The 13,384-nt window shown below is 34.2% G+C and overlaps 1 protein-coding gene across 1 annotated transcript in view; it reads left to right on the top strand.

Annotated features, from left to right (window-relative positions):
- Positions 1 to 6,461: 6,461 nt before the first annotated feature.
- Positions 6,462 to 13,384, top strand: part of LOC117334082 — a 41,572-nt gene continuing 34,649 nt past the window's right edge. Inside the window, exon 1 of the mRNA XM_033893520.1 lies at positions 6,462 to 6,569. The gene's annotated coding sequence lies outside the window, so the exon portion shown is untranslated. The remainder of the gene's footprint in view (positions 6,570 to 13,384) is intronic.

Raw genomic sequence — 13,384 nt, forward strand, 5'->3', positions numbered from 1 at the left:
TTGACGTTATATATGTATTGAGCATTATCGATATATATATAATATCTTCTTAACAAATCGTCTGTATTCACCGATCCCACTAAGCTATGTTATCTATAGAAACCTTGGCGTACCATGGCATTATCTGTTAACACATTATTCAGATCAAATAAAACAAGATAACAAAAAGTTGGCGGTTTGCCAATATTTCATAATACTAGCTAGTATTTGAAACACATAAATGTTACAGGAAACTGATAATAGGAGTAAAGAACAACGAATGTCCCGAGGCAGTAACGTATTTTGACTTGTGGTAAAAACTAAGCGCCACATATATTGTATGCGTGTTCGTTGTTGGCGCCCTGCCAACAACTTGATAGTATGATGGACTTGGTGGGATTTCTGTCGTCTGCTCCGCGCTCGTGTTTCTTTGTTGAATTTGAATAGCGATAAGGGTTCCCATTGGCAACCGCCTCTACGTCAATATCATACAGCCTTTAAATGTCAAGATAATAAGCGTTGCCATGGTGACGGGTGCCCTGTGGCTCGTTGGTTCTCATCGATTTGTATAACGGGTTAAAGCTGAACAGACAACAGTAGAGTCCCGTGAGAAATGTGTATAGTATTCGACTCAATAAGTCTAGTATTATTACTAGTGTTGTTCGGTTTCTGTTCAATATCATGTTTGCGAGAACCAGAATAGCGTGTGGCATCAATGTCTCCCATATTGCTATTTCGTGCATTATCAAATTATACTGACAAAATATAAACCAAATATGAAGTATGACCTATTTCACTATAATAATACTTTTGTTATATCAATATGTAATTCGATATCATCTGATCTGGTCCAGGTAATGTCCATTCTGTAATGTTAATCAACAGTCATTCAATAAATTCCTATTGAAAAATAACAATGGTGAGGACTATGCAATTAAGTTTACTTCATACGTAACCATGACAATGACAATTACGGTAAATATCCACAAAAAGGCGCAACTCTATATTTCTTTCCTTATATAAAAATGTTTAAAAAAGTATCATTATCCTCAAACATGCAGATTAATTAAATATATGACAAATATTAAACAAAATACTAAGTTGATATCAGTCAATTGATTTTATTGAAATAATTCATCATCAATAACCATGATACGCCGTTTTTTCACCTTCCTTTCCCAAATTTCTATAACATTACACACAAATGCATAGACAGTGTATACACAATGGCATAAATCACACACAAGATATTCCGTACATCCGATTTCGAATCATCACATATTAAAAACATATTAATAATAAAAAGAAATATCAAAAAGGTTTTTTTTCGAGGATAGGACAAAAAAATCGAAAAATAATTACAGTACAACAAAAAAAAAAAAAAAAAAATAGCGCAAATTATGGTCCGTTTTAAATTTCTCTTCAATAGTTATACATCCTTTCTGCTTAAAAACCTTAACAATATACAGACTCGTAATAACGATGTAGAATTAAACCTTTATCAGATAGAATGAATATGTGTTAGGTTGCGATAGCTAACAAAAGGAACTACAAGTAAATGCCTGAGGATATCCATCCATCACGTACATGTCCTTTATGTCAAGAATATTACCTATGTGTCTCCTTCAATGTCATCATGTGTACATAATTAGTTCACTCTCTAGCCAAAACGTAAATATATCCAAAAAATGTATTTACTCTTTAGAAATCTAAATCATATTAAAGTGCATTAGACTATGTCAAAGGGCGTCATGACTAATAATCGTATGCAGCATCCCGATTGATGATTAGGAAACTGAAAAATAAAAGGAAGGGACAGCAAACCATCACGAAATTTATAATATTGACATATAATAAATTGAATTTCACTTATTGCAATAGACACTATGTGACAAACTGAATGCTTAATCTTGATACCTTCATTAAGATAGCTTTATCTCTCGACGTTGGTGTTAAATTTGCAAGTTTGAAATTGCATAAATGTTCACCTATGACGACAAACATGTTTAAGAAATGATTTGTTATACGATATTATTAAATTCATTATGACAAATAAGTTTTATATAAAGAATAGATTCCACTGATAAACGCGTTATGCCATTAAAGACATCGAAATTGGTATAACAAGGGGAATCGAAGACATGTGCAAATAAATAGAATGACACCAGGTGTCTCCAGAAAAAAGAGAGTTAAAAACAAATTCAAGAAACGATGGGTTCTCGAACTATTATTGTATCCATAAGGTACTAGTCGATAAATACAATACATCAAGAACATCCAAAATTTAGAATGGGGTGCAACATAGAATGGAATTTCACAGTTATACCATTTCAGTGTTATATTTTTGCTGAATTTGAGGGTTCAATAACTAATATTTTCACACATGAGTTTAATGGAAAGATGATAATATGAAAGAGTATAGGTATTGCTTCCAGTTCTGTAATTCTGAAATATATTGTTAATTTCATTAGTTATATATAATGTATCTAATTGGCGTTTATATGTCATATTGCTGACACTCTAATGCATGCACAGTTCATGTTAATGCAAAATATTTTACATGCACCAAAAAGAGTTCAATGATTTCGTGTTAATTAGCCCAATTGAGATATTTTTTCTTAGTTACATAATGTCATACTACGACTCGTGGATTAAATTATTGATTTTCTCGAATTTACACCTATTCGTTCTCTTCAATATTTACAAATAAGTTTGAACATATAAGCTATAACTGGCTCAAAATTATGCAAATATTTACCGGCAAACGACCTTGAGGACAAGAAGAGAGATATGTCGGTTGATAAACTAACTTAAATGACTTCATGAGTGGCATTTAGCTCAATCAGACATATCAAGAATAATCAGCGTCTATATCCTAACGAGGCTTGATAACATTGTCCTCAAACTCTTTGATAAGAAAACAAACCCACATATAAACTGTAGTTTTCTTTTTCTTTAGGTGTAATAATTGATACAGCAAAACATAGATGGAAGAAAGCCGATCACTAAAGATCCAAGAAAAGTCTTTGGTAAGTGTAGTTACTGAAATACCATATTTAGAAACGAACCATTATGACATCTTTTCTCTTTAGTACACACTAATGCAATACAATAAGCTATTTATGGGCAAGATCCATACATGATTTTCCAATTAGTACTTTGTGTTTTTTTGTGTGAACCTTTTTACTGTATTTCCAGCATCTTGTCTTCGAACAAAAGTATGGGTTTAGTAATTTGACTTTATTTTACAAAATTATACAAACGAAAGGGCGGTAAAACTTAATTGTGTATTGAGGAATGGTGAAATTATCCTCATTTCTTTGCAATGGACATTTGAGACACTTGTCGTTGTTTGGTTCAGCTGAAAGGAGAGTGAAAATTAGAAATGAATTGGTGAATGAAATACAGAAGAGATGTAATCCCTGACTTAAACCTGAACGGCACGCCTGAATCCGTACCAATAAAGTAAAATAAGATCCCATTTACACTATCATTTCGAAATATTGCCATATAAGTTACCAGTTACTACAGCCTACAACCACCACTACTATTCCGAAAGCAATGCATATCGCCTTCCTTATGTTCTTGTATAGCTTAAAATATTTTCAAAAGTCTGTTAGCAATTTATTTACTATCGACGAATGCCGAAAACATTTTATCGCAAATTTTGAAATAAAGACGATCAATGATGTTTTATTTTCTGTCTCCTTGACTGGTGCTTTCTTTATCTTCAATGCATTTATCTAAACAAGGAAGACACATATATGCGATGAGGTATCTTATAATTCTAATGTTGCAATCTGCCTTCCCTTTTGCCATTGAATTAAAGAAATACATGTACCATCAGAAGTTCTAGTAATGTGATTTGTTCAGAGACGAAACTGTCGTCTTCGTCCGTATACCATAATGCCCAACATGAAAGTGCCTCATAGCATGAAAGATTGCTTGTGGTCATATTTCGCAATTCCTTTAAGGAAATATTTGCAAAGAATAAAATTCTGAATAAGGCCTCCCAAAAGTCTCTGAAAAACAATGAAGAAACCAAAACAACTCAGATTGATCTCATACGGGCTTTGAAAGTTGCAATACCCCGTAGTTCTGTCGAGGAGACATCAAAATGAATGAATGAATGAATGAAAATGAATGAATGAATGAATGAATGAATTACTACACTTACTTCTTAAAGATGTGTCCGTATAAAAGTCTTCTGAAACCTATGCTGGGACAATGTGATTGTTCATTTGTTCTCCTCTGAAAAAACAATGATGCAACAAAACTTTCAGATTAATCTGAGATAGGCTTTGAAAGTTGTAATATCCCATCGTAACGTCAAGGAAAGATTCTGAATGAATGAATGAATGATTTCTGAACGTGATTAATGAATTAAAAAAAAACAACACGATAAGAGCAAACAAGCAGTCACGAAAATCTATACCCGGTGCCCTCTTCTGCGTGCCATAGACGGGACGGGACAAATATCAATGTACTGCAATTGCAAGGCTCCTCTTTTACTTCTTCTTTAAAATGTGTCTGTACATAAGTCTTCTTGAAACCTTTGTCGGAACAATGTGATTGTTTGTGATAACCTATTACATTACATATATCGAGGTCAGTGAGAAAACACCACCCAAAGGATATCTGGTCAATGTGGTTAAATGTACACTGTAGGAACGCATTTTAGCTGATCATCTTTAATAACGGAACTAATTTAGTCGGTTAATGTTCACAATACGGATCTACCTCGTTTATGTTAGATTTTCTAACCGAACAATTTAAATGCCAAAGAAGATAAAAGCGCTTGTCCCAAGCTTAAATAAATGGTATATATGGGTTTTCTTCTTGCATGGTAATTTTATTCTACTTAGATGTTTATCAAAAGAAGCTGACAATACCACTATAGTACGTTCAATATATTCAATTCTACAATATTCAAACAAAAATAGGCAATTAACCAATCTCCAGTATCGTTGCTGCCAATTTGAATAAAACTCCAACGTCAGTACGATGAACATTGCTAACACATTAGTCGGCGGTCGTCAGGTTTACGTAAAACTGTCAACTTATTGCTTGGTTAATATTTAGTGCTGCATGTGATCTGTTCAAGAAAAATATCCAAGAAAATGGGTTTTACAGCGCCATATCTTTATAATGCGGAATGCATGCACACTTAAACAGACGTAGCTTGTTTCCTCGTCACATATTTGGTAACGTGGGCGTTTAAGGAAGATAAATCTCTATTCAAATATAAATATCTCTACAGTAATCTGTATTTCAAATAGAGATATATATTTCATGAACAATTAAATCTAAATTTCGTTATCTAACATACAGATATCTATAATTCAAATGCATATATCTTCATTATATATATATATTTAATAAATTACTTTGAATTAAAGATATATCTGTTTCAAGTAGACGTTTAAGTTTTTACCTTTGAAATTCAGATACCTGTAAGTCTGTAATAAACACAGATATCGTTATTTCAAATAGAGATTCTGTATAACTTCTTTATAACGGTTGCATAGGACCAGAGGAAATAGTTTGTTTTATTTCTTTTCATTAAATGTCATTTCTACGTCAAGCCGTGCACCAACAATACATTCCAACCTCTCTTTGTTATAATGAATCTCGCCGGAATATTGGAAATTAGTATATTGAAATATCATCAATATGTATTTTATTACTGTACATATTACGAAATCTTTAACTTGTGTAACTAAAAAAGATAAAACAGCGGAAACAATAACTTATGAACAAAATATAGATTGATAAGGACAATTGGGGATAATAATACCAGGTGTTCCGGAAGGTTAAGCATATCTTCAGCTTCATCGGCGGCACGTGCCAAATAAATTTATGTCAAATCCAGGTAATATGCATATTACGTCGCGAAAATGATAATCATGTGGTGCTGACAACAGAGCCACAAGCTGGCATACTGTTCAACAAGCTGATTGCACAAGAAAATCCAATAAATTCCCGATAGAACCACATAAAATATAAATGCGTTTGATAACTGGCACATTGCCAAAATTTGGTCATGTTGCTAAGGTCACGGGAAAAATTGACACGTCACAATGACGTCATAATATCATTGCCCTCGCAGTGTGACGTCAAGCTCAATCATCGCAAGATGGCAGACGTTATTTGAGAAGTGGATTGCCATCTATACCTAACAGTTCAGGTAAGTCAGAACGGGCTTGTCGATTCATTCAATAGCAATAGCAATAAGCTGTAGTCGGTCTTCTAGTAAGCACTTAAAAGCCTATTTGCTAATTATTCAAAACATCGTAAACATTTTTAACTTATCAGTTAGCACAATTTTACAAAAGTCCTCATTTTTTGCCATTTCGTTGCTACATGTTCATGCACGAAAAGCCAAAGGTCTGAACCTAACCCCAAGGCTACGAGACTTGAGTTTTGTTCCACCTCGGTGATCACGTTAGCCCGTGTCTAAAAATAGAATTTGTTTTGGCACCATTGCCTCGCCGAGCACGCGGCGAACAATCTTATGTGGAGTTGAACTTACATTACCTTGACGACAGAACAAAGACCACATGTGGGACGAAGAGATTGCGTGAACTTATGTAAGTATCATCCCTGTCAACAACTATGATTTGAACAGATAACTAATTTTCTCGCGTATCCTGTCGGCACATGGAGTAAAACAGCAGCTGATCAAAACGTCTGCGGGTCAGGTCACAACGAGAGGAGCTCGATTAAAAATTTACCTTTCGGCATGCCATCATCGTGGGATGTGTGTAAGTGCTTACTGCTTAGTAATCGTCAAGAGGTAAACATGTGACACCGTGTTGTTTAATAAATCGTGTTGTTAACTTTAAATTCTAAGGAAATCAACACTTGTTTTAGGACTTATTCGAGTTACTGACTACCAGTAACCTACAAGCTCTAACTGCACGAGACACTGTCGGTCTCGATGTAAACATAGGGCCGCCATAAATAAGGAGCAGCTTTTCCTCATCGATAGTTTACCAAACAGTAATTATATAATGTATCCATGTTGTTATACAATAACATATATACATATAACATTATGCCTATATGACAATGTAATAATGTTGAATTATCAAAAGGTTAAGGAACACCAACAGTTTTCTCAAAAAATTGTTAATGCTTTACCCTATTTGGTATTACTAGAACTTAAAGAATTAGGCCTACACTTTAAATAAATCTTAATTTAACTAGACACATTGTAACAGGGGTATACATTAAGGCTACAATGTGAAAAAATGGAGTGACAATCAAACACAAGATCATGAAGTGTGATTTAAAAGGACTAATACTGAATGATCACATGATGTAATATAAATTGTATGTATTCTAGCTATATAGACTGTTCAATCCGTTACTGATAGAATTACACCACGTTACATGAATTAATAACTTATTTAATGTTAGAAAGTGTATGTATATGAAATACATTTACATAGAGTTGTGCATACATGTAAATATGCAAACAACATATTGTTAATACATTGAATGGTAAACACGCAAAGCTCTTTAACACAGGTAGTTGAATTAAAAAACTGCAGCATTATAATTTCAATTTGTACAAAAAATGTTATCTAAGAACCTTTGAAACATATCATTTATTTCAGTTTTTTTTCCTGCAAATTATTGAACCTGATATATCATACATTTTGGAGGTGTATTGTTATCAATGCATCTGTGTTCAATGTCTTTCCCTCAGGGGTGCAACATTAGGTGAGGCTACAGAACAGAATAATTTTTCTCCTCACGATGATATATTACAATGTAAGAAATGGTATATATTTCATTATTCCATCGATATGAATATTTGTTTATGTTTTACCATTTAATGCAGGGCACCATTGCAATTTAAAAATACTGTAGTACTATCACATTAACAGCAAATCAGTGAAAGAAGAATCCAGATACTGACAGTACTAGTGTTAAGTTTTTTTCATATCTGCGAATTCACACTATAGGTAAGTATAGGGAATATCATGGTCATCAAAATACTTTTGAGTAACTGAGTATAAGGAAATCTGATTCTTACGCTGTTGAATTTATAATAAATTTGGCAAGATAAATAGAGGTTACACAAAAAGTGGTGGATGTGTAGTATTTCTTTCACTCTCGTTATTTATTTTTCAAAGTTACAAGCTTGTGTTTTTTGTAACTCTAGAAAAATAACTAACAAGAGTGAAAGAAATACCATATATACACAACAACCACGAGTTTTGGTGACCTGTTTCCATCACAATAGAAAAGCTATTCTGAGGATGAATTTGTCTGTTTTGTGTCAACATGCATGTGTTCTTTGCTCAATAGAAGGTGGGTTGTAAGGGTATGACCTAAAGCGAATTGCCGCTGAATAATGCAAACTGAGGAAATATAACAATTCATTGCAAGTCATAACAAATAATAATCAAGTTTATTCTTTACGAAGCAATGAATTGATAGAAATCTATATATATCTTTAAAATTATGACAAAAGAACCTGTGAACTACTTCTTGTGTGTAATCATTTCAGGGACCTTGTGAGGTGACCTTCAAGTGTTAGCCAATCATAACGCATTTGAACCATGTGATTAGAAAATAGTCCGGCCAAAGGTCACCATATCGACCAATCAAAACCCATTTAGAGTTTATTCCATGTGTAGTATAATCTGACTGTTATTCAACAGTTGTAATGATTATTTCATGCCTTTGGAGTGAATAACAACCACTAGTATTGTAGTGATGATGGGTAAGAATCAATTAACTAATCGGAAATGCCTTCCGATTCCGATCATCGAAGGTAAAATTATAATCTGTTAATTGGCAGGAGATTGTTAGAATTAATTCTTTTGTATATCAGGAGGGGGCCGCGGTGGCAGAATGGTTAAGGTGTCCCAACACTTTATCACTAGCCCTCCACCTCTGGGTTGCGAGTTTGAAACCTATGTGGGGCAGTTGCCAGGTACTGACCGTAGGGCGGTGGTTTTTCTCACCGTACTCCGACTTTCGTCCACCTCCAAAACCTGGCATGTCCTTAAATGACCCTGGCTGTTAATAGGACGTTAAACAAAACAAACCAAAACTAAACCAAACCAAGTACATCAGGAGACACAAATGTCACTGTCAATGGTCATACATATCACTGACAATATTACATGTTTAGACAATCTGTTATTTACTACTAGCTGGTCTCACCCTAGCTGACTGTGTGCCGACTGAAGGATGCTGTGATAAAACTATTTTAATGCAGCTTGTCTTTAAAAATGAGACATTTGATTTAATAAATGCGATTTATAACTTTAACTAGTCTAATTTTGCCTAGTCTATACCGGTATATGTTTCCCATCAAAAATGCATATATTGTGTTGTGAACACAAGAAACAATTACCTGAAAGTACTGTAAAACAAATTATCAGATCGGTTTGCCCTGCTGATTCCAACAGATCATCGATTTAAATTTTTAGCCGATTATACAACACTAACACTCCCCAATTGTGGTAGAAACTCAATCACTTGATACATATTACTTATATACAGTACATGTTGCTTTTGGAACAATATATTGCAATACAATTTTAGCCATATTGTTGCACCACTATTGGCCACAGGGGGAGGAATTGGTATCATGTATTGTAATGTTAGCTAAAACTGACCATGATTCAAAATGCTGGCTCCAAAATGCTGAGCATATTATTGTATAGCCCTGTATGTCCATTTGTTAATAATTCCTTCTGACTGCAACTAATGACGAATGCAAAAAAAAAATCAAGCCACTTGCCCCTGGTTGGTAGAGGTAATGAATGCTCTTGCCCCTATTCAATTTTTGCTTGCCCCATTCTTTAAATATCCATATAAAAAAATACTTATTGAATATTTCTTAATTTAATATTAAATTGAAAATATCTTCAATCTATAATTGACAGAAATCATTACACTGGGGTATTGTTGTCATTTAAATTGCAGTTATTATCAGGAATTTTCCAACAATTTTTCAACTGGGTCCAGGATCCATTGAATAGGGAATTTCTACGCGATAAAATGACATTGGGGAAAAAAAGTAGTGAAATTCATTCAAATTTCAGTTTTTCTTTGATAATTATTGCCTTTAATTTTATTTTTCATTTCATTTTGTTATCTGTAGCTGTAATTTTTATTTTTCAAAAGTACCTTAGTATAGGTCTTTGTAGATAAAACTTACTGAATCATTCAAAAGTGACTTCAAAATTGGGAATTTTTCAGATAAAAAAATTCTTTCCTTTATCTTATAAGAACATTCAGTCACTCATTAAAGTAAGTAAACTCTTTTTAACTTTATTTCATACTTCAGCTGCAGCTTCTATTATTTTTGTCAGCTTAAAAGTCTCAAAAACAATCACAAAGTGAATAAGTGGATATGTTTATGACATGCTCAAAAGATGGAACAAAAAAATGGATATTGTCCAAAAAAAGACTGGTATCAAGGCGTGGTATGATATGATAAACCATAATGAAATCTGTTTTGTGTGCCCAAATTTACAGATGCAATTTGTACCTGAAATAGGTACGGTACCATATAATGGAACGCAGTTGAATCTTAAGTGAGTTCCTAACTAAGATGGCGGCCATCTCTACAAACTAAATGCTTCAAACATAAAAAAACATTTATTTTTCTTTTTACAATGTAATATTTACATTTTCACTTCGCTCCGCCTCAATGAACATAGTAAACTCAGATCACTTCATTTCCCGTTGAAGATTTTGGGTCGCGTGCTTCTGTTCTGAGAGACGAATCACTTTCTTGCCGGCGTGTGAATACATTCACTGAGTTTACAATGGCGATCAAGTTCTGTACCGCCTCAGACTTGAATGCACTTTCACTTTGTGAATTGTGTAACATTGTTATAAGCGTATATGAACACAAGTGGAATAGCCGCTTTATGTGCTAATAAAAATGCCAGTATAATGCAGACAGTTTAGAAAACAGGATCTGACAGAACACTGACACTCTCGATAGCACCGAGCTCATGACCTACGTAGCGCAGTAGGTCTAACGTTAGCTGTATCTCGAATGCCATGCTTAATAACATTTCAGTGGTCACAGAAAATAAAGCTCAATTTAAACACTATTTAACAACACAAAACGTAGCAGAAGTATGCTATGTCGAGAACAGGGACACATTATTGTCGTAATTTGACTCAATCTAAATATGGAGGACACAAGTTTCCGGCCGTCGAATACCGCCAATTTTCAAATCAATGTTTCTTTAACATTTACTTACTATTATCAGAATTTACATCCCAAAACGCCAGTGCGACAATGAAATCCAATATTTCAAGAACACCATGTATATCACCAGCTAACCTGCGACTAAAATCCACACTGTTACACTTTTTCTCGAGCTCTGAATATCCCGGCTATTAGACTGCATCACATCATTTTTTAACCGAGTCCCTGTGTCTCGAGTGACCAAATCACACACATACTATACTGTCAACACTGTACTTTAAATTTCGTATTTATATGGGTATTGCTAAGTTTTTATTATACAATATCATAAATATTTGTTATAAATGAATATTTTACCTTGAAAATATCGTATCTAATTCAGTAATGTCAGTGGATGTCGATAATAACCATCAGAAAGGTATTTACAAAATTCCACATTACCTTTTATCACTTTGCCGCCATCTTTTGTTCTCGTGTTCTTGCTTAGGAGGTGGTGTGAGAATTTTGTTCCGAGTACATGTTCTCCGATATTGTTCATGTTGTTAGGGCGACAGAAATTATGTCCTTGTTCCGAGAACACGAGAGAACGTTGTTCTCGGTCTCGCCCAAAGACACCCTATGTGTATCAACATCGTTAATAATCAAAACGTGTATGGCACTATATTTTGTGTTGCCTTGGCGACGAGAATAGTTGACTGTCTGCTGTTCCACTACTGTGCACACATGTACGATAAGTATAACAATGTTACAAAGTGACGCACTTACGTCACACTGTTGCGACCGAACTTTTGTAATCTGGTGGCGAAGTTTTGAATTTGTTTAACGTAAATATAAGGATTGATTGTCAATTTTGTTGCTTGCATGGACTGATGAAGGGAAGTGAACCTCGTGCAAATGAAGTGAAAAGCAGTTCACTTCATTTGCACGAGGTTCACTTCCCTTCATCAGTCCATGCAAGCAACAAAATTGACAATCAATCCTTAAATGGATGTGAAATAAATACCCGAACTGTTCCGTCATATATTAGCATGTATAATTTATACAATTTCATCGCAAAGGAAGATTTCTCGTCTCGTTTTTAACAAAACGTACATTAGTATGACGAATGAAGCATCCCTTATCAATTTGCAGCATGGACTGCAATGCAGCATATGCTGGAATCATGCTGCTTTTATGCTGGCATCATGCTGCTAGTTTCACAGCATGATTGCAGCATGTGCTGCATAGCAGCATGGTACCATGCTGCATTACAGCACATATGCTGCAATCATGCTTTAAAAATTGAGGTAGTTGAATATATGAACTGTATCATGCTGCAACCATGCTGTGTACATTTAGTTAATTTATCATGCTGCAACCATGCTGTGTAGACTTAGTTAATTTATCATATGAACTGTATCATGCTGCAACCATGCTGCAATAACTTTGGCAGTTTGGATATCAAATTATATCATGCTGCAATCATACTTTGTCGACTTAGTTAATTTATCATATGAATTGTATCATGCTGCAACCATGCTGCATTCATACTGCATCTATGCTGTGATCATGCTGCAAATTCATAAGGGATCACAGTTCCGCCATGTTAGATCTAAGCGGTATGTTTTGGGAAACGAACCATGTGAACTGGTTCGGTTCTGTTGGTACACCGCCTTCCATTACGATTACAGCAGCTTTTTTTATCCAACCCAATAAAGGAATACACAGTATAATTATGACACTACAAACATGACTAACTTCTGTTTCTGGATTAAAATTTTTTTTTCGTAAATTTAATTTGGCACATAGTGCATTTTGCAGGATGCCTGGGAATGGCAACAGTTTCAAATAGCTTTGTTGCCATGGTAATGAAATGGAAGTTTCTGATTGATGATTTGGTATGTAAGTGATTCATGATTTTAAAATTCAACTGTGACTTCCATTACTGGATAAAAAAAGAATGCCATTTGCTATCTTCTTATTGGTGGAAATTTAGATGTTCAAATTTTTTATAAAATATGATGTTTGAAATGTGTTACAATTTAACAAACAATGTGGCTTCCTTAAGCTTCCTTTTCAACATTGGGGTTAGTGTAGGCGACTTCTTTAACAGTTCCCATTCCATTTAAAATTGCTACACATGTATTTCTTATGAACTAGGTCCCCCGCATCCATAAGCACCTTATAATTAATGTCTCATTGAAAATAAATTCTGTCTTGTTTTTCCTTGTG

This window comes from Pecten maximus, chromosome 9 (assembly GCF_902652985.1).
Source record: "Pecten maximus chromosome 9, xPecMax1.1, whole genome shotgun sequence".
Taxonomy (NCBI): domain Eukaryota; kingdom Metazoa; phylum Mollusca; class Bivalvia; order Pectinida; family Pectinidae; genus Pecten; species Pecten maximus.